Source organism: Panthera uncia, chromosome B1 (genome assembly GCF_023721935.1).
Source record: "Panthera uncia isolate 11264 chromosome B1, Puncia_PCG_1.0, whole genome shotgun sequence".
Lineage (NCBI taxonomy): Eukaryota > Metazoa > Chordata > Mammalia > Carnivora > Felidae > Panthera > Panthera uncia.
In genome coordinates this window covers 161978715-162006163 of record NC_064811.1, presented here as the reverse complement: position 1 = coordinate 162006163, position 27449 = coordinate 161978715, and the positions used below count along the sequence as shown (strand labels likewise).

General features: G+C 42.9%; 1 protein-coding gene across 2 annotated transcripts in view; it reads right to left on the bottom strand.

The window, feature by feature from the left end:
- CSGALNACT1 (chondroitin sulfate N-acetylgalactosaminyltransferase 1) overlaps positions 1-25425 on the bottom strand; it is a 341653-nt gene extending 316228 nt beyond the window's left edge. For both annotated transcript variants that reach the window (XM_049632468.1, XM_049632469.1), the window contains exon 1: positions 25337-25425. The gene's annotated coding sequence lies outside the window, so the exon portion shown is untranslated. The remainder of the gene's footprint in view (positions 1-25336) is intronic.
- Between the last annotated feature and the right edge of the window lie 2024 nt (positions 25426-27449).

Here is a 27449-nt window from a genome sequence, read left to right as displayed (position 1 = left end):
AACCCAGGGAGTTAAATAGCACAAAAGAACACATGGAGTTGAGGAGTCGCCACTCATTTATGCACGTGTATGTTTTTCTGCTTGCTTGTCACGTCACTGGGTGCATATTTCCAGAGTGCTTGCTTATGTGCAAATTGGCACCCATCCCTATCCACTGTTCTTCATGCCTCTAAGGGGCAGAATTTAGGTCCAATGGGTAGAAACTGTAGAAAACACATGGAAAACTTTCAAGTTGAGCTACCCAGATTCAGAATGGACTCCTTGTAAAGTAGGGGTTTGCTGTCCCCAGAAGAATTCAAACAGACTGGACAATGTGGGGTGCTGTAGAGAGGCTTCAGTATCACGGGGCTAGCTAGAAGATACAGGTTCCTCTCAGCCTAGAGAGAGTAGGGCCTTAGCAGGCCAAAATGAAAGGCAATCTAACACTGCTTTTCTCCTCAGCCACCCAGCCCAGGAGCAGCCCAGTGCAGGAGACTATGACAGGAACACCTTTCCCCTGTTCTTGCCTTCTGCCCTGACCACACAGAGAAGGGTGAGCCCACACTACCCAGTGCCTGGAGGGTCTCTGGGCTCCCTTCTGAGAGGCCCTCTGCAGCAGTGAGGAAGAAGAGCTGAGTAGTGTCCCACAAAGAAGTCCCCACCGTTCTGCACTGCGGAAGTGCCATATTTTTGTGAGGGGGCATCATTTTCATCCCCCTGACACCCTCAGCTTCCTGGAGGGAACTCAAATGACATGAGCAGGACTGGGGCACTGATGTCACTGCCATCCCCTGTGTGCAGAGGGTGAAACCTTAGGTTGTGTGTGCTGGTGAAGCCCACCAGACTGAAGACCTCTTAGGTAAACCTTTCCAAAAGTTTGTGATGGTGGCCACGGAATATTTAGAGATGTCCTAACCTACAACCACACCTCTCATCTGCATCAGTTATAGAAGAGCAGAAAGCCCTTTCCTTGAGAAATGCAAAGCCAAAGTCACACTAAAAGTCATCACACTCCCTTCATCAGACCCACAGTGTCACCATTCCCACATCAGAATGCTCCAAGCCAACCAGAGGATTATAAAGACCCAGGAAGGAACTAACAGATCATGTGACATGCAGCTCCAACCACAGCCCCCGGTAGGCTCTGGAGGGGTTTGAAAATGCAGTCACTAAGAGAATTTGCAAAGTAGAGGACTTCAAATCAAATTGCTAATAGAGAAACGGCTTATGCTAGATGACTGAAAATGTTCTGCATTGTTAAACTTTTATTATGTCCATGCTGAGGCTGGAATTACAATGTGGAAGTAGGCTGCTATTCTGAATGGACTTTACCCAATAAATAGGAGGGGGATGGGGGAATGAGCAAAAAGTAAAATGCATAAGGTGGACCTACAGGAAGGAATAACTAGGTCATTGCTCTGAGCTGACTGTCAGCTCTGTCCTTGTGTGCAGAGCCTCGGACATGGGCCCACCTGGCAGCTGTCCCTCCCAGGCACATCTAGAGCCCACGGCAGCACAGACTCCTGAGTAAGAGTGACAGCCCACAGGGCTGCGGAAGGTGCAGTCTCTGATCATCCCTGACTGTATTCCTAGAGCAGCATGTGCTTTAAATTGCTGGTATTGATTTGTCAATAACACTGACATCATTCTTGTGTTCCATCATTCCAATCATCTTGCACAGACTAGACCCCAACTCCACCAGCCAGAATTTCCTCGCTAACCAAGAACCTCAGTTCACAAGCCAGCTGAAACCCGCTCTCAAGCACCACACTCAGACAGACAGGAACCTGGCCTCCCAAATTCCTTATGCCACTGAGCCACGTTCTGAAGCTTGGGGGACTTTGAACAGACACCTCTCGGAGGAGGAGTGGGAAACACATGGAAACATCAGGGAACTAATCTTGCCAAGGGTCCCCCGTGGGACTAGGTGGTGTGGTGAAGTGGAAGTTTCCCTTAAAGAAAGGGAATTGTGAGTTCTCTAATGATGGGGGTTTGTGACACACCATTTCACAACTTGAAGACGTAAGAATTTGTGATGCCACCTTTCCATGCAAAATTCCATCAAGGCTAGCTAGAATACAGTGCCTCAATATAACTTGTAATAAAAATAAGCTCCTGGGGGTACCTGGGTGTCTCAGTCCATTAAGTGTCTGAATTCAGCTCAAGTCATGATCTTCTGGTTCATGAGTTTGAGCCCCCGCTCACACTTTGTCTGTCTCTCTCTCTCAAAAATAAATAAACATTAAGAAAAAAAAAAAAAAAAAAAGCTCCTGAAGGAGTTCTGGAGATGGTGGTGGTGACAACAATGTGAATGAACTTCATGCCACTGAACTGTACACTTAAAAATGGTTAAGACAGTAAATTTTTTGTCATGTATATTTTATTTTTTTTAATGTTTATTTATTTTTGAGACAGAGAGAGACAGAGCATGAACAGGGGAGGGTCAGAGAGAGGGAGACACAGAATCTGAAAAGAATCTGAAACAGGCTCCAGGCTCTGAGCCATCAGCACAGAGCCTGACGCGGGGCTTGAATTCACGAACCGTGAGATCACGACCTGAGCCGAAGTCGGACGCTTAACCGACTGAGCCACCCAGGAGCCCCTGTCATGTATATTTTACCACAATTAAAAAAAAAAAAGTCGGGCTCTGTGCTGGCTGCTCAGAGCCTGGAGCCTGTTTCAGATTCTGTGTGTCTCCCTCTCTCTCTGACCCTCCCCCGTTCATGCTCTGTCTCTCTCTGTCTCAAAAATAAATAAATGTTAAAAAAAAATTTAAAAAAAAAAAAAAAAAAAAGCTCTTGCTTAGGTTTTTTTTTTTTAAGTTCATTTGTTTATTTTGAGAGAGACAGCACGAGTGAGGGAGGGGCAGAGAGACAGGGAGAGAGAATCCCAAGCAGGCTGCCCACCATCCCCGTCAGCACAGACCCCCATGCAGAGCTCGAACTCACGAACCCGTGAGATCACGACCTGACCTGAGATCAGGAGTCAGACACTTAACCAACCAAACCACCCAGACGCCCCTAGGCTTTAATTCTTGATAAACAACAACAGGTATTTATTTGTCAGCATCATCTATAATTTTATATTAAGAACTCTTTTTAAATTGTTGCCATGGTTAATAGTTCAGAAAATAAATTAAAATGTTGAATCGAATAATAACCAAGTTGTCAGGCCATGCTGCAGCATTTCAATTATGTATGACATTAGAGCTTGGATCTGAAAACAAGATCATTTCATTTGAAAGTGTCATTTGCCAAACACTTTCTTACAATCAATTCTAAATCTTCCAAGTTAAGAACATCAGGTAATATAAGCTAATGTTGTAGTCTGGATCAATCCAGCTTTCATCAGATCTACCCTTTTTATAAAAATTAGTGTGCTAAAAATGGCATGTTTTCAAACAAACTAACATAATGGCTAATCATATCTCCCTACTGTCTTTGATGGATACATGAACTAACAAGAAAACTCTGCACTCAAAAACACTATGTTTTAACTTACTGAAATAAAAAAGTAGAGTTTTTAGCAATGTTTCCACAAGATATACCAATTAAGATCAATAATTGTCTATTGTGGTTAACTCTGTTTGTCAGCTGCCATAAAACATGTACCAAAGTTAGTTGCTGTCCTCAAGTCCCAACTCTTGAAAACCAGAACATGAAAACAAATTCTGACTCACCAGTAGTTGACCTTTCACTCAGATATTAAATTTCCCCAACCCTGAAATTAGAATAAAAAGCAGCTGTGTCTTTATGTGGCTTTCCCCCAGCATCAGTACAATGCAGGGCACAGAGCAAAGGCTCAATGGGCATGTGTTAATAGAATAAACAACAAAAATAACATCAAGGTTCAAGAGTTCACAATATATACCAAAAGTAAGAAGTATTCACAGACACTTTACTTTTGGCAATAGGTCAAGTTGCAAAAAACTTACATATGTGTATCTTTATAAATTACGTCATTTCCAAATACAATACCTCGCTATGTGAACTGCTATCTGTACAATCCTACACTACTGCATCCTGCGAAGGAAAGTTTGGTGACTATTTTCTCAGAATGTGAATAATTTTCTGACTTATTTGGTAACTGTAATGATACAGGATTTGTTGTTTTTGTTACTTGTTCTTTCTAAAAGAAGGACATGTAGATATCTCAAATTCATTTTGGAAGTATTAAGAGGATAAAATATGAATAACTAAAAAGTGAAGCACCTGTACTTTCAAATGATTGTACTTCTTAACCAGCCCTTTATACTGACATGTTGGGGAATGGGATAGCAGTGAAAGAGGATTTCTAAGGATTAACCACAGAATTTGATAAAAAGTAGAACATCTGGACAGAATCAGGGAGAACAAGGCAGTACCAACCTATCAAACCCATTGTTTTCTGTTTCTTTTGTTTTACAGTCAGTGCTTTATATGGAAGGTATCCAGTAAATTTGACAAATTAAAACAAAATCCTACCCATATATTCTAAATACACATTCTTATAAAGTGCTCTTGTCAAACATGCTCCTTGTGGTTACGTTACCATTACAAAGTCACATCCAAAGCCCATGCTCTACCAGTGGTCAAAGTGAAATTCTATTTAAGCATAAAATAGATTCCATTCTTTCTCACTCCAAAGACCTGTACTTTCCATGAGTAAGAACAAATCAATTCCCTGGCCAGGATAATCACCAAATCAAATTTCGCTGTCTCAAGCCTTCTGGCTTAGGAGTCAGCAGCTATGTGACACATGAAGTTTTATGTCGATATGGATTATCACTAACCTCTTCCACAATTCCTAAAACAGACTTTTCATGTAAGGGTAACAGAAGCAATGCACAAGTCACCGTGTGTGCTAAGAGGTTTAGGTCCCTGTGCTGATAGAGGAACACCACATGCTAATCTATGCCTGCTTTTCCATGCGCCTGAAATACACCTAACACATGCTCACCTTTTGCAATGGAGATTCAAACAAACAAAAAGACACTTTTTGAGATAAGGAAAATTCATTTTTTTTCACTCATCAATATATTTTACATATTTTCACATCACTAATCATCTATATCACCATTTTTAATAGCTAATAATAATTCCCTTGTCTGGAAGTACTATAATGTTTTAACCATTTCCCACTGATTGATATTTAGAATTTTTTTCTATAGATAAGGCTTCAATGAACATGATTTACCTAGGTCCTTATTTTTTCAAGTTTTTATCTAAATTCCAGTTAAGATAAAATGTAATATTAGTCTCAGGTGTACAATATAGTGATTCAACACTTCCACATGATGCTGGGTACTCAGCACAATAAGTGTACTCCTTAATCCCTATCACTGATTTAACCCATCCCCCCACCCACCTCCCCCACTTTACCTGTATCTTTAGATACTAGTCTGAGATCTCCTTAGAATAAATCCTTATAAGCAGAGTTACTAGGTTAGAGTATGTACTTTTTGAGGTATAACTGACATATAACATTATATTAGTTTCAGGTGTACAAGGTTATTGGCTCGATATTTGTATATATTGCAAAATGAGTCCAGTTAACATCCATCACCACACATAGTCACAAAATAAGGTGATTTTTTAAAGACTGATTATTAACTTTTTAGGTGTGGAAATGGCATGGTGGTTATGTATAATAATAAAGACCTTATCAAGTTGAAATATATATAATATTGAGGGTCTATTTTCCCTTTGTTACTCAAGGGAAATTCTAGCAGGCCCCATCATTCTCTGCCACTTATAGGTAACAGAAAATCCTAAAGTTCCTTTAAGTCACAAAACACAATTGTGATTCAGAAAATGAATTGTAAAGGTCAATATATTAATCGACACTTTAAGGCAAAAAAAAAAAAAAAAAAAAAAGACTTCTTGCTCCATCCCATATGCCCAGTCAGGATCTATTCAGGCGCACCACCAGCCTCAGTCTTCTCTACCCACATCCTGCCCCACTTGCTAGCTGCTCTTTCTCTCCCCTTCAGGGCTGGAACATGGGGAGAAAATGAAGTGACAGAGGCTGCCAGCTACCCCCAATATCCATTAGCCTCTTCCTCTTTACAAAAAGAATCCCAATTTTAAGTTGGGCCCATGGCTGCCCCACAACAAGGAGAGATTTCCTGGCCTGGCTCAGAGCTAGGCATGACCTTGTGACTGAACTCTGGCTAATGAGACATAAGCGAAATGGTGGGTGGTGTACTCTGAAAGAATCCTCAAAAGGGATGGGGCAGACCTTTCCTCTGTGCTTCCTCCCCCCAGCTTCCTGGAACGTGACTTGATGGCTGGAGCTTTAGCAGCTCCCCTTGACCATGAACATGAGGACAACATCCATGGGCCCTGGGAGCAGTGAACCAGGAGGCCTGTTCCTGATAACTGTGTGGAGCCACCATCCCATCCATGAACTGGAACTATTTCCTGACATATTCTTTGTAAGAGAGAAATAAACATCTATTTTGTGTTGCCATTGTTCTTTCATTTATATATGCATGCAAACGTACCCCTCACTAGTACAGAGGGCTTCATATTCTCTGGACCAGTAGATACTTAAGCCCAACTCCCTGTCTCTTATGGATGGTTTTGTGGGTTTTCAAAATCCTTGTGCTATGAGTGATGCATTCAAGTCCTCTGTTTGCCACCCCCACCCAGCCATGAAATTCACTTTAAATTCCTTTGCTGACTATGCCACTTGGACAGAGGCCCAACAGTTCCAGGCTGGCTCTCCATTCCTGCATGGGCCACATGGGAAGCATGCACAATCACTCCAACAAACGTGGCAGTGGGGGTAGCCCTATCACAGCTGCTCCCCACTCAGCCACAACACCAAAACATCTCACCAGATGCACAGCCAGTCCACCAAGCTCCCAGTTCTCCAGACAACCTCTCTCTGGGCTTGGACTGAGGGGGCAGACCCCCAACTCATGCTTCTTCCAGGAAAGGGAAATGATGCAGACTCACCGCAGCGGCTTCTCTAAGTAAATCCCCTTACAAATCCTGTATCAATGCTTTTTATACCCTCCCAGTGAAGAACCCGGTGTTCAGATATTTCCTTTGAAAATGCCTATTTTGCTCTTTCTCACTACTTATTTCAGTAACTTCTATCTAGTGTATCTTGAGGCAGTAGTCAAACTTTCCACTTCAACTGCCTGTGACAAAAAGAAATAAATTATGTGGGGATGCACATTTGTGGTAAAACTGTAAAGAAAAGCAAGGAAACAATTAATACAATATTTGGAAGAGCAGTTACCCCTGGGGTAGGGGTGGGGACAGGATGAAGGAAGGAAATATGACCAGTAAGCACATGTGAGGAGCTTCAAAGGGAATGTTCTAGATGCTTATCTGGGTAGTTGTTCACTTTATTATAAATTAAAATGTGCACACACATTACATTTACATATACTTACACATAACCTATGAATGTAAAAGTAAACAAAAGAACAAAAACAAAATAACATCTAAACTCCATAGCAAAGTGATTTGCAAACAAAACTGCAGTCTGAGAATTAGGCTGTTAACTCAAAATGGAGGAATCTCATCAAAAAATGACTTCTACAAGTGGTTGAAAGATTTCCTCAAAGGATCAGAGTGTTGTTCTTAGCGACTTCCATAGTGGTGGTTAGTTCTGTGGCATAGACAATGACCTTAGCATCTCTATTATACTTAATCGTCTGGATGACAGACAGGAGTCAATATTACAGAGTTGGTCACTGGCACCTCAGATCTGTAAGTGGTAGAAAAAGTCTGCAAGCCCTCAGAGCTAAAACAGGGCCATGGCCAGAAATTCAGTCGAGCTGACCCCACTGACCGACTCTACCTTAGCTATACCAACACTGCCTGAGCAGCAAGGACACTTTATAGTCTTCTGAATTCTCTCTGCATTACTTTTGTAATAGCCAAAGCAACTTCTTGATTATGATCTGGCTTCTCTGGAGCTTGTCTAAGGGAAAAGAAGGTGCTGATCTTGCAGATTTTATGGTTGTTGTTATTAAGGCAATGTTAGCTTTATTATAACTAACAATGACAGCTGATATTTCTTGTATGCTTATCCCACTTGATCCTTACAATAATATTTTTTAAGTTTATTTCTTTATTTTGAGAGAGAAAGAAAGTGTGAGTGGGGACAGGGAGAGAGGGAGAGAGGGAGAAGGAGATCATGACCCGAGCCAAAGTTGGACACTTAACTGACTGAGCTACCCAGGCACCCCTCCTTACAATAATCTTAATCCCAGTGAGAGGTAGCATAGGAAAGTGACAAAGAGCAACAGACACCAAGATTCAAAACCCAATTCTGACCCTTAGCTGTATAACCTTGAGCAATACGCTGAAATTCTGTGGGCCTCAGTCTCCTCATCTGTAAAGTGGGAGTAATGGCAGTAGCCACCTCATAGCATTGTTGTGAGGATTACATGAGTTAATATTCCTAAAGCACTGAGACAGAAGCTGTCATGTAGTGAGTACAATATAAACGTTTGCTATCACTCCCATGTTATAGACAAGACAAGTGAGGCTCAGGGTGGTAAAGTAACTTGCCTAAATTTGACCACTAGTGCATGGAAGCTGGTCTAACCCAAACACATTAGGCTTCAGACTCCATGTGTTTAACCACCATGCTTGTCATTAACTATCGTCATAATTATTTGTCAAAAAGAAAATTAACCCCTTGGCCTTCTAGATCCTTCTCAACCTGGAGGCATGTTAGTTTGATGACTTACTCAGGGCCTGATAATGGTCATTACAGGCTCTGGGCCTATGGAAACAAGACCTGACTCTCCAGCTGAGCCCTAGTCTGGTCCAATAACAGACAACCTTTCTTTGGATACCCGGGACAGCTGTCTGCTATCCTGCCTGTTCCCTACTGAATTCTGAGATTCTCAAAGGCAGGCACTGGCTCTGAGTTCTCAGTTTCTCACAATATGCCAATTAGCAAACACAAAATATAAATTCTTCTGCAACCCAAGACAGATTCAGATTTTAGCATCTCTGTCTTTAGCCAGTTGTAAAGCAGCAATCTTTCCTTCAAAACTTTTCTAACCTACCCAGGCCAAGGCTCCCCATACCTGTGAAGGGTCTGGGAAATGGGAAGTGGTCTAGACTTCATCATCTGCCAAGGGTCCCCAACTTTCCTGAGGAGAAAGTGCAGTGGAACAACAGAACTCCAGCTCTGAGCCTGCTGCTGATACCCTTGTGACTCTGGCTGAGCCACTCTACCTCTCTGAGCTTCAGCTTCTCCATTTGGGAAACAGAAAAAGTAGGCCAGAAAATGGAAGTTCCCTTCCATTCTTTGATCTCTATATCCAAATTTTAATCCAGAGCCAAATGTCATTTCGATTTGACTATATTCAAAAACAACTCAAAATGAATTCTCATATTAAGGAGATACTCCGACCGCTTTCCACAATGCATAAATAGAAAGCAATGTCTTTGAGTGCCTGGGTGGCTCCGTCAGTTAGGCAACTGACTTCAGCTCAGGTCATGATCTCATGGTTAGTGAGTTCGAGTCCCACACTGGGTGAGCTCAAGCCCCGCTTCAGAGGAGCTCATTCCCCGCATTGGGTGAACATGAGCCCTGCATAAGGTGAGCCCCGCTTCTCTCTCTTCTCTCTCTCTACCTCTTGTGGGATTCTCTCTCTCTCCCTCTCTCTCTCCACCCTCGCTCACTTGTGTCCTCTCTCAAGAGAAAGAAAGGAAAAGAAAGAGCAATGCCATTGCTACTTGCAATTATAAAAGGATAAAGGCACTTTCAAAAACCCCAATGTGAGCTTCTGGGACCACTGAGAGGGAAAACCTATTAGCCTGATGACATAATCACATAGAACTTATGGCTTGAAAGCTCTTCTTGAAAATAACAAGCAATAAACTGGACCTATTCCTAACTGGTTTGTGCCGATCAGCCCCAGATCACACATGTGAGTATGTGTGCACCTGTGTGTTTGTGCATGCCCATGATAGACTGCAGATTTTTTTAGAAATTTAAATAAGAAATAAGAAAGTACTATGAAGGGGCGTCTGGGTGGCTCAGTCGGTTAAGTTTCCGACTTTGGCTCAGGTCATGATCTCACAGTTCGTGGGTTTGAGCCCCGCGTTGGGCTCTGTGCTGATAGCTCAGAGCCTGGAGCACATTTTGGATTCTGTGTCTCCCCCTCTCTCTGACCCCCCCCCCCCCCCTCATGCACTGTCACTCTTGCTCTCTCTCTCTCAAAAATATGTAACATTTAAAAAAAATTTAATACAAATTTTTAAAAAATAAAGTACTATGAATACCTAAGAAAGAAAAAAGACAACATCCATCATAGTAGTTGTCTCAAAACGATGCTAGATAACTTATCAAAGATACCAAGTGATTAATAATCTTATTTTGGGCCCTGTATGCTTGCTATTAAGTCAATGATGCAAATCAATTTTTGAAGTAGACTGCACAAATAAGTTCAAGAAGACTGTAAGGGATCACCACATGGCCTTCAAGTGATAGTGGCTTGATATCGAAAATTCTTGTTTTTACCAGTAGTATGTATATGTGTAAAATGCAACTACTTCTTGACTGGCTTTCTCTTCATCCAAACATCATTGTAACCTATGTTTTTATCCTTTAAATTTTTTTAAGATTCTTTAATTTCACAAAATTAATTTCAGCAGGTGTATCTGTTCAGAAGCCTGATACATGCAAAATACAAACTATAGATAATAAATGTCTGCATTCATTTTTAAAAGGTTTTTTTAATCTTTGTAGCATGACCCTTCTTAATGGCCCAGCAGTGCCAAAACTCTCATCAAACTTTCAGGCACTATATTTGTTATACCAGACTCTGATGGCCCGCGGGGGACAAATGATCCAGGAAGCTGAGGTCTGTCGTAGGTAATGACCAGGCTGTTATTCTGAATGATAATGCCAAGCTTGCACTGAACACTTTGCCTAATTAGACTTCACACAAGGGGAAAAATGCTTTAATATTTAACAAGTATAATGGTGTAATCAATGTACACAAATCAGACCTGATAAGGGATATTGCTTATTAAAGAGAGAGACAGATGGCTCCAGGAAAGGTATAATCATTAAATGTAAAATCTCACAGGCTCCAACTGTGAACACCAGCCACGTACTTTCAAATTACCATTCCAACCCCAGACACGATGCATTCATTATTTAGTTACGTCCTCTTGCTTATAGATACACCCACACCATAGATTTAATAAAATAACTAGGTTTAAAACTCATCTTTGCTGTTTCTCAAAGCTATCTTTTCTTAACTACTTTTGCTGCTGTCAAAAATCCCACTGAGTCAAGATGTCCAACATCTCTGTTATAACCTTTTCAGTGAGATAATTAGTCCTCCTTTTTATTACCTTCAAGAACACTTAATACGTTGGAAGCTTTCCTGACTCTATTAAATCCACCTAGCCTGCCACAAGATTATGAATACATAATTTGTTTATATTAAGCTTTTAAGAAAACATGAAGTAAGCAAACAGTACGCAGGAATATAGTTAAAAAACAGGCACACTTATGAACTGCAAATTATAGTAAGAGATTTCTGAGGGTGGGTTATCTGCTTGGTTTCTCCAAGGCCAGCTTTGCATGCAGATACAAAGATCCTAGAAGGCAACATGCCCATTCATGAACCCAGATGCTTGCTAAGACTTTTAAATTGCTACATTTGTTAATTCCATGCATATTTACAGAGAACCTATGTGCCTACACACTGTGCTACACACTCCTTGGAATGTATCGGAAAACTGTGTAAACTATGGTCCCAATGCTCCAAGAGTCTACAGACTCGTCCAAGGAGGGCATAAAAGCAGCTACAGTGCCCACCATCATGTGGGTACCTAGGGAGGTACTACGACAGCCTTGGGAGAAGGAGCTTTCATGGCAAACACATCTGTGTTCAAATGCTGGTTCTGCCTGTCATAGTCGTCTGACCCAGCCAACATATTTCATCTATATAAATATCTCTTCAAATATTTTTGCATGGGTTTAAAAAAACTCCACAAATAAAGTGCTTCAAATAGTGTTTAGCACATAATAGATTTCTTCCTAAGCTTCTGCATTTCTGAATTCCCAGGATAAAATGGGCCTCATTTTAATCGAAAAACCAATTATTCAACCTTGACTTGGCTGCAGTGATACCCATATCCACATCTTACCTCTCCTTGGCACAAATAATCCCATTTTTTATTTGTGTCCCCAAACTCCTCCAGAACTATTCTTACCGAGTGTTTCCAGAAAGATCATGGATTTGAAGTGCAGACAACAAAAGATTTCAAATCTTAATCTAGCTAGATGTGTATAGATGAAGCTGGAACATTTAGAACCAATTTGATTCATGAAGCTTTTGATATTATTTCCATTTGTGATGTTGTAGAGTCAACAGGAAATAAAAAACAATCCCCTTGGACTTGCAGTGGGCACTAAGAGCTTACTAGCCCCAGGGAAGATGTTCCACATGTCATTAAGCCATAGCTTGAGGATATATTCCCTTCTTTGTATTACACTGTCCTGTGAGCTCCTTGAGGTCAGAAACCCATCTTTTCATCTCTATCTCTAGCCCTGAGCACAGTACCAAGCACACAGGAGTTCCATAACCAGATTCTAAATCTGAGAATGGGCAGGTGGTGTATCATTGTAGGGCACCTAAAATTACCAACCAGATGGCCATGGTACCTAAGATGCTATTATTTCTGCAAAATACTGATATTAGACCAAGCAATTTCAGAGATGACATTATTTCTGGTAATGGATTTTTGTTAACCAATGGTTCCCCCATTACTTCTAACCCCAGCAAGTCATGAACAAGACTATTAAATGAAGTCTTCAAATCCTCCAGGTCCATGTGTCCCTTTCAAATATACAGTATTGCCATTTCAAAGATTTCTAATTCATCTAGATAAAATAAATTAACCTGGCCAGCTTTATTAAAAGCTTCTCCATTCATTCTCTGACTCTCATTCCTACGTGATTAAGAATAGCAGTAATACCTGTCCATTTCACACTGGCATGACATTTGCCCCAAGAATAAGCAAACAGTCACTTATGGAGACCAGGGGAAGGAATCTAAAGAAGCAGGTGCCTCCCATGCATCTTCACCCTAAGCTGGACCATCTCCACAAGCCGAATAAACAACCCTTCATGCTTTCAGGCAATCAGAAGGTTCTATAAAGGACCAGCACCCACCCACCTGCCCCCACTCCGGTGAAAAGTATAAACACTCACTGGTCACCCTTTGGCCATCAATGAAATTCACCATCTTCAAAGGATGGAAAAGAAAGCACAGTCCAGGCAGTCAGTGAGCAAATAATTTCTACAGTTGGGTTCTGAAGCCACTGTCTTGAGTGGGAGAGAACCTAAAAAGCTTACAGTTCCTGCAACTACTCCTACCTCATTTCCCCCAGAACATGAGCATGAAAATACCTGCCCTGCATAAAGGGTCTAAAGAAATATTCTCATGGCCTGTATTATCCACACTAATAATGACCCAGGGATTGGTCCAGACTCATTCTCAGAGGCAGACAAAAAGGTAATTCCAGTGAAATTGGATAAATTTTCTTGTATTCCCAAGGATACGCATAGAAAACATCCTCAGGATTTTTAATTACTTAAGTGGACAATATATACTCTCTAAAAAAAAAAAAAAAAGAAAAGAAAAAAACACATAAAAAACATTTTGAGACAACTCAAGACCCAAGATGTTGGATCAGCTTACTTGATCCAACAGAATTACTAGTTTCATGTTCAGATTTTGGCTTCAACCACCATTTGGATTGATGAATCCATTCACAGTCCATAAATTTCATTGCTTTGCATTCAAATGGCCCCTGGGCCTCAATGAGTAAATTCCTACTTTAGGGATTAAGAATGTGTTCGTGGCCACAGAGTGAGTCAGTTCTGGAACCCTTCCTCCACTAATCTAGTCTCCTTCTGGAGCAACTTGTCGACACCTCCATCTGGAAGAGAGATACATATACACACACATTCCTCAAACTGAGCTCACTCCAGTTATTCAGGCCCAGAAATCTATGGGCCATGAATTTAGTGAAAAAACAAAAGGAATCTCCCACCAAAGAACATGCTTTCGATTAAAGCCCGAGCGTACAGGGCATAGGTACATCCAAAGAAACTCCTCCCTCCCTCCCACCCCCCAACAAAACACAAGTCTCCTCCCTTGGTTCCTCATTATGTAACTACAGATAATATTTAAATAAATCTTATGTCTATGCAAATAAGATATCCAAAGGTATCCTGGGTGTTTTGAGTCACATCTATGGTGGCCCAAGAAGAAGTACTTATTTCCTATCCATTTGTATACAGAATAGATGGGAAATAAGAAAAGGACAGCTATTCTCCTTTGGACAGCTAATTAAAATAGCCAAGGGACAACAAGAAAGAATGAAATGCTATTTGTAGCAACGTGGATGGAACTGGAAGGTATTATGCTAAGTGAAATAAGTCAGTCAGAGAAGGACAGATACATGTTTTCACTCATGTGTGAAACTTGAGAAACTTAACAGAAGACCATGGGGAAGGGAAGGGGAAAAAAATAGTTACAGAGAGGGAGGGGGGCAAACCATAAGATACTCCTAAATATAGAGAACAAACTGAGGGTTAATGGGGGGGGGGAGAGGGGGAAATGGGTGATGGGCATTGAGGAGGGCACTTGTTGGGATGAGCACTGGGTGTTGCATGTAAGTGATGAACCATGGGAATCTACCCCCAAAACCAAGAGCACACTGTACACACTGTATGTTAGCCAATTTGATAATAAATTATATTTTAAAAAATCACAAAAAAATAATAAAAATAATAATAAAGTAGCCAAGGAACACTAGGAATCCATTATTTCAACATTATTTCAACATTAAGTCTCAGTCACCATCTTGCTCCTCTCAGTCAAAAACTGTAAGTTACATAAGGATATCAAAGGTGGTTTTCTGGGATTAGTGGCCACCCCCAATCATCTTATCACAGTGACATATACACAGTAGGTGTTCAAGACATATTTGATTATAATCATCTAGAACTTAAGACATTAAAACTTTCCAAGAGTAGAATTAGAAATTCAGGGTCCATCCTTATGAAGATAAAAAGCTTCTGCACAGCAAAGGAAACAACCAACAAAACTAAAAGGCAACCAATGGAATGGGAAAAGATATTTGCAAATGACATATCGGACAAAGGGCTAGTATCCAAAATCTATAAAGAGCTCACCAAACTCCACACCCGAAAAACAAATAACCCAGTGAAGAAATGGGCAGAAAACATGAATAGACACTTCTCTAAAGAAGACATCCGGATGGCCAACAGGCACATGAAAAGATGTTCAACGTCGCTCCTCATCAGGGAAATACAAATCAAAACCACACTCAGATATCACCTCACACCAGAGTGGCCAAAATGAACAAATCAGGAGACTATAGATGCTGGAGAGGATGTGGAGAAACGGGAACCTTCTTGCACTGTTGGTGGGAATGCAAATTGGTGCAGCCACTCTGGAAAGCAGTGTGGAGGTTCCTCAAAAAATTAAAAATAGACCTCCCCTATGACCCAGCAATAGCACTGCTAGGATTTACCCAAGGGATACAGGAGTACTGATGCATAGGGGCACTTGTACCCCAATGTTTATAGCAGCACTCTCAACAATAGCCAAATTATGGAAAGAGCCTAAATGTCCATCAACTGATGAATGGATAAAGAAATTGTGGTTTATATACACAATGGAATACTACGTGGCAATGAGAAAGAATGAAATATGGCCTTTTGTAGCAACGTGGATGGACCTGGAGAGTGTGATGCTAAGTGAAATAAGCCATACAGAGAAAGACAGATACCATATGGTTTCACTCTTATGTGGATCCTGAAAAACTTAACAGAAACCCATGGGGGAGGGGAAGGAAAAAAAAAAAAAAAGAGGTTAGAGTGGGAGAGAGCCAAAGCATAAGAGACTGTTAAAAACTGAGAACAAACTGAGGGTTGATGGGGGGTGGGAGGGAGGGGAGGGTGGGTGATGGGTATTGAGGAGGGCACCTTTTGGGATGAGCACTGGGTGTTGTATGGAAACCAATTTGACAATAAATTTCATATATTAAAAAAAATTTTTTTTTAATTAAAAAAAATTAAAAAAAGAAATTCAGGGTCCATGGCAAATACAGAATGCTCCTTCTAGCCTTCCAAATGCTCCTTGATCCTTGTTTTCTCTTCCGTGCTTCCTTCCTGTGTGTTCGTGTAGTAATAACAGCTGATGTGTATGATTTATTACCATATGCTAAGCAGTTTACATACGTTATCTAAATCAATCCAATAAGCACACCATCCAGTAAGATAAGAACTATTACCCTCATTTTATTTATTTTTTTTTTTAATTTTTTTTTCAACGTTTATTTTATTTTTGGGACAGAGAGAGACAGAGCATGAACGGGGGAGGGACAGAGAGAGAGGGAGACACAGAATCGGAAACAGGCTCCAGGCTCCGAGCCATCAGCCCAGAGCCCGACGCGGGGCTCGAACTCATGGACCGTGAGATCGTGACCTGGCTGAAGTCGGACGCTTAACCGACTGCGCCACCCAGGCGCCCCTACCCTCATTTTATAGATGAGAAAAGTAGGATCTAAAGAATTAAGTAAGTTGGGGCACCTGGGTGGCTCAGTTAAGCATCTGACTTCGGCTCAGGTCATGATCTGGCAGTTGTGAGTTCAAGCCCTGCATCAGGCTCTGGGCTGACAGCTCAGAGCCTGGAGCCCACTCCAGACTCTGTGTCTCCCCCCGCCCCCTCTCTCTCTCAAAAATAAATATTAAAAAAAAAAAGAATTAAGTAAGTTGCCCAAGATCACATAGTTAAGAGAGAGTGGAGCTGTGAGGCTGGGTGAATGGACTCCAATGGCCAAACCCATTCGTTGAAGTGTTGCTTCCTTATGCAGTTCACTGTCTCCTGCATTTTCTCACTTATTCAAGGGCTCAGTGTACACATTCATTCCCCTAATCTTCCCAAGAACCATATGAACTAACTTGGATTTCATTTCAGGTACTATTCTTCTTCCCACCAAGCTATCCTTCTCTTGTTTTTTTTTAATACTTTTTTTACATTTATTTATTTTTGAGAGAAACAGAGCACAAGCGGGGGGGCGGGGGTGCAGAGAGAGAATGAGACACAGAATCCGAAGCAGGCTCCAGGCTCTGAACTGTCAGCACAGAGCCCTACGTGGGGCTTGACTCAGAAACCAGGAGATCACGATCTGAGCCAAAGTCGGAAGTTGAACTGACTGCACCACCCAGGCGCCCCGCTTGTTTTTTTTTTTAAGTTTGCTTGGTCATTTCATTTCAAGACGCTCTATTAATTCTACAAAATGGGCTTTTGAAAGTTACAGTAACTTGCTTTTAACAAACTGTTCCCCAATTCAATACTGTTTCTAAATGTTTTGCATTTTTAAAAAACCCTGAATCAAGCTTCTTTTGCACCTGGGCAGGTTCTGTTTGCTTATTCACAGAAGGACTGGTTTATGCTTATGTGCCAACACATAATAAATAATGAGTCAAGGCCTCCTGCTCCCTGGCTGAGGCAGACATTGCAAACTGTAATGATTTTGTAAAACCCGCATTCCCTCCCTACCGCACACAGCATCTGCCCTGGACACCAAACAAGGTGGCTCATTACCATAAAACCACTAGGAACATCTCTCTAAAAACACTCCCTGATCTTACAACACAGCCCACTCTACAGAAATGCCAACAGGACTCTATCCTGGGCCCCATGGACCTGGCTCCCTGCCTTTCTGTGAAACAGATCTGGGTGTATGTAACCAAATCTCGGACTGGGAACCAAAAGAACAGCTTATTTTCCTGTGGTTCCAGCTACCTCTCAAAGACCTGGAGGAGAACTGGCAACAACTAATAATTTTTACTTAGCTCCTTGCTAAAAGAAGATGCACTGCTTTTGGAAAAACCCTGCAGTAGGAGACCAAGGAGCTAGAGGCATCTAATAGGCAATGCACCAACGTGGGGATGCAGACAGGCTGCAGACCTCTTCCTAGCTCTTCATCAGAGCCCACCCAGCCTAAAGCCACGTGACTCAACCAGGTGTCCCTCAAGAATAAGCTGCTCATGTTTTTGCCTTGCTCTCTATCTAGATCCCAGACCCTTTCTATGCAGCCCACCTCCAATTTCATTTCTGGGTTGTTCCAGTTTTCATGAGACCTGAGTTCTCAGCTACTCCTCAAAATAGCCTCACACACACCCCTTGGATCCCAACCGTATTCTAAACCATAGGCCCTTATCCTGGGCTCCGAGCTGCCTTTGCCTCCTGAATTCATACCCTTCTGGCCAGCCTGGGTGGCAATCCAGGGTGACACGAATCCTACACTGGCACCAGCTCACGGATCACCCAACACCAGGTCTGTCCCAGGCCTCAAGAGGGAGAACCAGAAATTGACATTTTAGAAGAATTCATCACAGCCTACCTTGAATGTAGATATTTTCATCTCTTCCACACGCCCTCTAAGGCAGGAGGCCGGAGGAGAGAGAAGGGAGAGGGCGAAAAGAGACATATATGAAGGAAGGACGGGAAGAGTGCCGCTATCCGTAGCACCTACTATGTCTGGTGGCTTTGCTCTTTCCCTTTACAGCTCCTTTTATTCTTGCAACAGCCTATAAGATATTATTATTAACCTCACTAGGCACACAAACAAACTAAGCCTCAGGGATGTTCAATGATGGGACCAGGAGCCCCAGTCAGTCAGTGGTGGAGCTGGGATTCAAACCCCGGGATTGCCCAGCTCCTAAGGCTCAAATGCTTTCCTCCCTAATGAGATCTTCCACAACTTGCCATTTCTGTAGTGTCCAGCAGAGTGCCTTCAGCTAAGAGGGGAATAATAAATATGTGTTGGATGAATGCATGAATGGTTGATTCCAGCCTTCACACTTTAATATTCTGCAACCCACACACTTGATTTTATTCATATATTCTGCTTACAAGAAGCCCGCAAAGTGCCTTGATAAGAAGTTAAATGTCGTACAGAAATAAGTTGTACCACATTGTATTGTATTTTGAGCTCCAAGAAAAAGCTACACATAAAAATCTATAAATAAAAAGTGCTGAAGTAGACTTCCTGATAAAAATTCATTTGTCATCTTGCTCTGTCATGCCCAGAAGTAGATATAAGTACAACAATCTAAGGAAAATCAAAGTTTTCGTGTTTTGTTAACCCTCAGAACACTAAGATGTTTTCTGGACTGCCAATTCACTGAGTACTCATGCCAGACAAGACGGCACAGAGGTTTTCTAAGCTTTTACTTAAATTCCAGTTAGTTAACATACAGTGTAATATTAGTTTCGGGTGTACAGTGATTCAACACTCCCTTACATCACCCAGTGCCCATCACAGTGTACTACTTAATCTCCATTGCCTATTCACCCATCTCCGCCCACCCACCTCCCCTCTGTTAACCATCAATTTGTTCTCTAGAGTTAATAAACTGTCACTCGGTTTTCCTCTCTTTTTTTTTTCCCTTTGCTCATTTGTTTTGTTTCTTAAATGCCACATATGAGTGAAATCAGCTGGTATTTGCCTTTTTCTGATTTATTTCACTTAGCATAATATTCTCTACATCCATCCACGTTGTTGCAAATGGCAAGATTTCATTCTTTGATTCTTTTTTATGGTTGAGTAATATTCCATCATATACATCTTCTTTATCCATTCATCAATCTTGGGGTGTTTCCATACCTTTGACTATTGTAGACAATGCTGCTATAAACATCGGGGTACATGTGCCCCTTTAAATCAGTATTTTTGTATCCTTTGGGTAAATAACTAGTAGGGTGATTGCTGGATTGTAGGATACTTCTATTTTTAACTTTTTGAGGAAACTCCCTGTTTCCTGAGTGGTTGCACCAGTTTGCATTCCCATCAACAGTGCAAGAGGGTTCTTCTTTCTCCACATCCTCGAAGATGGCACAGAGGTTATGAGCTCAAGTCCTAGAGTCAGACCTGGCAGATGTGAGCTCCCGGCCCAGGCGGAGAACTTACAAACTGACCTAGGACAAGTAACACACCTCTCCAAACCCTAGTTTCCTCACCTGTAAGATGCAAACACTAATAGTGCCTGTTTCCTAAGGTGATTATGCTGATTAAATGAGAGGCTCGTGGCCCACACTTAGCAGAGCAGCTGCTGTGTGGTTCAGTGGCCCTAAGTGGTAGCCATTTTATTCCCTGAGGAGAACTCTAACAGAAGTGCAACAAGAAACCCGACATGAATCACTTACCTCTGCAAATGTTATAAGCACTAAATTCACCTGAATCGTCTATTCCAGATTACTGCGGAACTACAATGATCATCAAGCAATACCATAGGTAATAACACTAAAATAGTAACAACCACCACCAACAGTGGTATGAACTATGTGCCAGGCACTGGTCTAACCACTTCTCCAGACAAGAGCATCACACACAGTTGTATACACTGTGCCGCACAAGAGAGCCCAGCCGCAAGTGAATGGGGCTGAAGCCCAATCCACTGGCATGGGTCGTCCACCATAAAGGGGTACCTCGCAGGCTAGCAGCAGCTGTGTTTACATGTATTAACTGATACACTAAAGTTAGCAAGTTTCTAACAAATGGGAGACAGGAGTAGAAAGTCACTTTGGGGAGTACCCAGGACCTGAAGTTGAAGATCATCATTTCAGTAACTGCCTCAACACAGTAGATGAGTAAACCTCAAAATCACCAGTGAACAACACTTCTTATTAAGCTGCGCAGCCATGGACCACGTGGGAACATGAAAAGAAGGTAGACTGTCTTGTTGGGTATAAATAGACAATTCCTACCTACCTCTTCCCTGCTTCCTGTTTCCCTCTTTCTCCATCAACTCAAATGTCTCTGTGTCTGATAATGAAAGTACCATATCTGACCCCAGGATACCCAAATGTTAGGTTCTGCATTGTCTAAAAACAACAACAAAAATTATCTGTGTGGCAAAGTAATGTTTCACTAAGTAATGGGTTCCAAATACGCCACTGCAAACTCTAGCACACAGTTGCCGTTTCTGTCCCTCCAGAAGGCACCTCCCCAGTGCAGGTTCCTAAAAATACTCCCAGGTATAAAGATGTTCATTTCCTCAAGCAACTGCAGTCTTGGTCAGGTCAGGGGCTCTTGCCCAAATGAAAATTCATCCTGGGTCTGGCTCTATATACCTATCATTGTGGCTTAGACCCAGCTTCAGCTGCAGGAGAGACAAGGGGACGCCACACCTTTACCAGCTGGATGTATGAGGGTAAAAACAATACTCTTGCAGTTCTGGAGAAGCATTAGTTTATGCAAATGAGATCTGTGTAACTTTTTGATGTGCTCAGAGTCCTAAAAACAATCCAAACGTGTTTCACTTAAAGAAAAGTGATAATAAAAATTATCTATGACCTTTACACAAAAGTTATTCCTAAAAGTTATTCCCTAAAGAGTCCAGATCTAGACCTTGGTGGAAAAACAGTGAAAATCAGATTGCCTTGTTTTAAAATCCCACCATATAAAAATCAGAATTTGATGTCTGAGGGACACCTGGGTGGCTTAGTCAGTTAAGCATCAGACTTCGGCTCAGGTCATGATCTCTCAGTGCATGAGTTTGAGCCACGCATTGGGCTCTGTGTTGACAGCTCTGGAGCCTGGAGCCTGCTTCGGATTCTGTCTCCCTCTCTCTCTCTGCCCCTCCCCCACTCATGTTCTCTCCATATCTCTCTCTCTCTCTCTCTCTCTCTCTCAGAAGTGAATAAACATTTTTAAAAATAAGAAAAATTTTTAAAAAATAAAGAATTGGATATCTGATAATTTTTTGAACTCAGAGACTTCCTGCTAAGAGAAGAAATCCCTTGGCAAGAGGTTGGGCCTACAATGCAATGCTCTGAACTCTTCTCTAACTGTTGTTAATTTTACTTTACAGACTAACAGTGTTTAGTTTGCCACTGTAATTAAATTTCACGGAAAACCTGGAATATAATATTCTCTTATTCACTTGCAAACAATATGGCAATATTTTCAGTAATAATGTTTGCTTACATACATTGTCAGTATTTTTTCTACCAAATAGCAAATTACATCTGACAAAAACACCAACACACCTTTGAGTTGTTCAACAGTCTCAATGACTAACTTCATTCAGATTAGAATTTTGAAATAAGAGCTCTTTTCAAAACCTCACAGAAGAAAGATGCCTTTCAATAATGTGTCTTGGAATGTAATGAAACATATTTTTTAAAGGTGGAATTTAATGTGGCCTCTTTAAAAATAAAAGAGAGAGAGACGAGAAGCTCCTACTAGCAGGATAACATTCCTGGAGAAAAACTTGTATTATTATTAGTGCTACAAGTACCTGTTTAGGAAATAAAACAATTTTAAACACATTAAAAGGGGAGCCTGGGTGGCTCAGACAGTTGAGTGTCTGACTTCGGCTCAGGTCATGATCTCGCAGTCTGTGAGTTTGAGCCCGTGTCGGGCTCTGTGCTGACAGCTCGGAGCCTGGAGCCTGCTTCAGATTCTGTGTCTCCCTCTCTCTCTTCCCCTCCCCTGCTCGTGCCCCATCTCTCTCTGTCTCAAAAATAAATAAAAACATTTTTTAAAAAATTTAACACATTAAAAGGTAAAAATAAGCTTCATCAAAGACATACCTAAAAAAACTTGAAAATGCTCTAACAAAATCATATATTTATTTAGAAAATTTTCTTAAAAGTCATATGTTTGAATATAAGGATGTACAAAGTAAAAAGCCCAATTCTCAAATCTCCTTTAAACCTTTAAAGTTATTCTAAAATAGTACCGAATCCATCATTCAAGATAGCTTTCATTTCTTTTCAGGACTTTGGTAATGCTTTTCACACAAGGTTGCCCTTTTCTAATAAAGTACTCTATGTCAAAAACCAAGTTAGTTAAATTCCTTTGCTATCTTAAAGGACAGAATAATAGCAATAAACGCCCGCCCAAGGTGATACACTAGGCAGAGGAGGCCCCTAGTGGTGAAGCTGCTGCTTGAACTTGGCTTTAGCCATTTTCTAAGACTGCTTCATCATGAGGGCAAAATCAATAGGTAATAAAGTCTACCTGAGCTTTGCTTCTTTAATAACCTCTATTAGCCTTAAAATATAGTAGGGCTATCATTTAGAATCCCAAGGTCCTTTCATCAGGAATATATATTAAAAAAAAAAAAAAAAAAAAAAAAAAAAGGGATGTGACCTGAAGACTAACTTCATTACATTCAGTGTTCAAATTGACAGATGTTTATTAAGCCCTTACACCCTGCTAGGCACTGAGCCAGGCACGGAGACAGGGTAAACAGGAGAGATGAGCGCCCGCACAGGGCTTCCTCTTCAATGTAATCATGTTACACTGAGGACAGCTGGAATAATATGAAGACTGAGAAGTACAACTCACCATATTACGACCTTACAATGGGTTCTTATCAACAGTAAAAACCTGAAGTACTGCCCACCCCCACCCTCAAAGTGTTCTTCTTATTTTCAAACACCCATAAAGGGGAGCATCTGAAGTTGTTCAGCAAAATGAGGTTGAATGAATGAACAAATGGAAAATAAGATTGCACAGAAAGGTTTTTAAATTAAAAAAAAAAAAAAGTTGAAAACATACCAGAGTTGAGGATTCCTGAAAATAAAGGAAGACAAAGGAGAGACAACATTTACAAAGTACTTACTGTGCTCCAGGCACAGGGACAAGTTCCTAAATGTTATTTCACTCTGCCTAACACCTCCATAAGGTGAGGAATATTGCTGGCATTTTACAAAATAGGAAAGCATGGCTGGGAAAGAGTAAGTGACTTGACCAAGGTTATACAGTTAATAAATGGGAGAGGCTGTTTGGAGCCCAGGTACCTGGGATACCAAAGCAAATGTTCACTTCACTATAAATTGGTGAATCCCAAAGTTTGAGAGTTTGCTTTGAACTCCATTAATACAGCCTGCAAGCAGACATATGAGATTTGGAACACAAAGATGAACAGAATTAAAGCATTTCAATACTGTATAATTTAGAGAACATATAGTATGGTAATTCAATGCAAAGGAATTATTAAATATTTATTGGGTATGGCCCATCTCTTGCTTTCCAGGAACTGACATTCTCTGGGAACACAACACAGGATCCCATATCGTATTATGCACTATTACACGTATTCGAGTCACTTTTTATGACTAAGGCTTTATTTTTTTCCTTTATGCTTCTATTTCCAAGTTTGAAAGATTTCCCTCCTTCCCATTAGCAACATGACAGCACAGGGCTTATTAATCCTGCACAGGGTTTATTAATCCTCATTGTGCAAGTAACACTACAGTAATTATGGCTTTCTTGTATGAACTAAGTTAACAAAATCCAAGGAATCCGGTGGGATTAAGTTTAAAATTCTAGTAAAACGATGTGAAAGAGGAGTTCATTATCTTTATTTTATCTAGACCTGTCTAACGACATTTAAGTAAAAAATAGTCCGAGGCTTTGAAATCAGAATAAGAGTGGAGTTTGCGAAATAAGCACTCCAGTATTCATTACTGTTTCCCAAGCCTCACTGTTTCGGCATGTACAGTGCTGTGAAAATCTCTTCCTCTCCCATCGCTCTTTCTTCGCTCATCGATGTAAAGATAACTTCAAAATCATTGACGGTAGTGCAGGTGCAGGAAGTGTCGCGGAAACAACAACTTTGCCTTCTCTTTGTACAGCTTTCCTCCTCCTCCCGGACCTTTAAAACTCTCACCACCCCCCAGACCACGTCCTCGAAAAGCTTCTCTCCCCTGACCGCAAGAAACACTTGCTCGGGGCATCCTGCGGATCGTGGTGACCCTCGAACACATTCCCCACCGCCCCGCTCCCAGGCAGCAGACCACGCTGCCCACCGGCCGCCCTCGGCACGCCCCCTCCACCCTCTCCATCACCGCAAAAATAATACACCGACACCAGCAAAGTAGTCACGCGGGCACGTGTGAGGATACTTTTTTAGTAGATGCCCGAGAAAGCAATTAAACAGCTAAAGGCCACAAGAGAGGGTGGCGAAGCCGAAGTGACCGCCGGCGCGCAGCGGCCGCGGACCCTCCCTGGTCGCCAGCTCTGCGTCCTCGCGCGTCCACCTGAAGGCGCCGCGCCCTCCGCGGGGCCGAGCCGCCCTGGCCCCAGCCCCCCGCCGCGGCGCGGAACCCCCTCCCCCGCCGGCGCCCGCAGCACCCCCGCGGCCGGGAACGGCTGGAGGCCGGGCGCGGCTCAGTCTCCCCCCGGCAGCACGAGCCACCCGGGGTCGCGGGCTGGGCAGCTCGAGGAAGCCGCGCGGGGCTGCGCGGACCCGCGAGCCGCACCGACGCCCCCGCGCGGCGCACCATGCCTGGCGGCCCCGGGAGGGGGATCCGACTCACCCCGAGGCGCCCTCCGGGCTGCCGGGCCGGCCCCTGCTGCTCCTGCCGCCGCCGAACTTTCCCTCCTGCGCGGCTGCCGCGGGCTCGGCTCCACCTCCCGCTCCGGCAGCCGCGGAGCCTCCAGGGACCCGGGGGGCGGGGAGCGGCGGCGGCGGCGGCGGGCGGGCGAGCTGAACCGCGGCCAAGCCCCGGCGCCCCACCGCCGGGTGGGAGCCGGGCGGCCGTGAGCCCGCGCTGCAGCGGCGGGGCGGGGGTCGCGCTTGGCTGCGCCCACCCGCTTCCCCAGCCGTCCCTCTGCAGTGCGTCCCTCTGCCCCGTCGGAGCGGGGCGCCCTGGCCGAAGCCTGCCCGGTATCTGCAGGGGGCACGCCCGGAGTCCAGGGGTCCCCTGCAATGACTGGCGCCGAGATGTGGAGAAATGGGACACTGCGGCACGGCCGGTACCCCAGGAGAGAGGCGGTGGGGTGTGATCCTCTTTCTGGACAGAGTTTCCCAGGCCCGCTCCCTCCCACACCCAGTGGTCTGCCTTCCCCTCCATGGGCCGACTTACAAAAACTTTGTAAATTGGATTTCGGAGAGTTAATCCTTTGCGGCCCTGGTCACTTGTAACATCTTCATTAAGGAACCTTTATTTACAGCGAAGGTCAGAAACCCTTTGGCTCTGAGACCCCACTCCTGTGGAGAAGTGATGTCTGTAGGGATCCCTGATGGCCACTGAGGAGGCCTAGGAGGGGAGGGTGGAGAAGGATGGAAGTCGGCAAGTGGGCTGAGTAGTAAAAGCCCCTCACGCGCACACGCACACACCCGCAAACACTCCCTGGGGCCATGGGTGCCTTTTACTTTTAAGTGCTCCAGCACGACTCTGAGGGAGAGGGACTTAGGGGTATTATGTTCCCCAATTCTCAGTACAATGAAGGAGGTAATCAGCCGAAAGAGGTCACCTCTCCACCTACACCTTGTAGAGTCCCCATGGCTGAGGCTTCAAAGAACCAGAGGTAGAAGCCAGTCCTAGTGTGGTGCTCCTTTCTACTATCTGACCAGCAGAATGCTCAAAGACTCCATATGGGAGATTTCCAGACACCAGACTTTATGTGGGCACAGGGGAGGAGTCCTGTGGTCAGCAGGTGGTCCTCAAGCAGCTAGCAAGCACGTATGTATGTACCGGCAAGAAGCATTCTTGAAACAAGCCTTGCTTCCTACTAGGACTCCCTAACACACCCAGGTTCATCCTTCTTCCAACCCACGCTGCCCTGGGACTTCAGATGGCTCTGTAGCCACCCCACACCCCTGAGTGAGTTAATCACCCTTGTAACATAAGGCCCCCACAGCAACTCGACTGGGATTTCAGGAAGAGGGAAGAAGCAGGTATTTATCAAATTAATGAAAAACACAATGTCTGTTGTGCTGTTGCCCCTAAAATGTTGCAAGGTTACGGAGGTCATAAATAGTTAGCATCCATATATATGGAGTTACAAGTCATTGGCCAAGCATCCTCCTATATTGTCTCACAGCAACCTGGTGAGACAAATCATATGACGATCCCCTTGTGCAGAAGGGCCCATGGAGGTTGCAGTTTGTATAAAGGTGAGTTGTGTAAAGGTTAGAGCCTGCACAATCAAGTATTCTGGGTAATCAAGTAACCCCTTCAGAGCCTTTCCAACTGTCATGAAAACATTCCTATACCTTCATGTATTGATAGATGGGTTGTTAAAGCATTGATTTTCTTTCCTCCTTTTCTTCCATCTCTCTGTTCAGTGATGTCTCCAGAATTTCTATATAATAGGGTGAATGGGAGGAATCTGGTTTGGAAGATGGGCCAAGGACCTGAGTAAGGGCTGCTATGCTGGCACACTTGTGGACTCAGATTCTAGGTTCACATGGACTGGCTTGTGGAAAGTGGAAGAGGGAATCCCATCGTTGCAACTGTCTCTATTCTTGTCATCTAGAAGAAAAAGGGAGGTCACTTCAGGATTAATTATGTTTCCTTTAAGGGCCCATAACATACTTGTAAAGGCACCTGAAGAAGTTTTCCCCATATATCAGCACAACAATGTACACATCAATATGTACCAGTATACATTTCTATATCAAAAGTCATAAAGCCAATGCTAGCT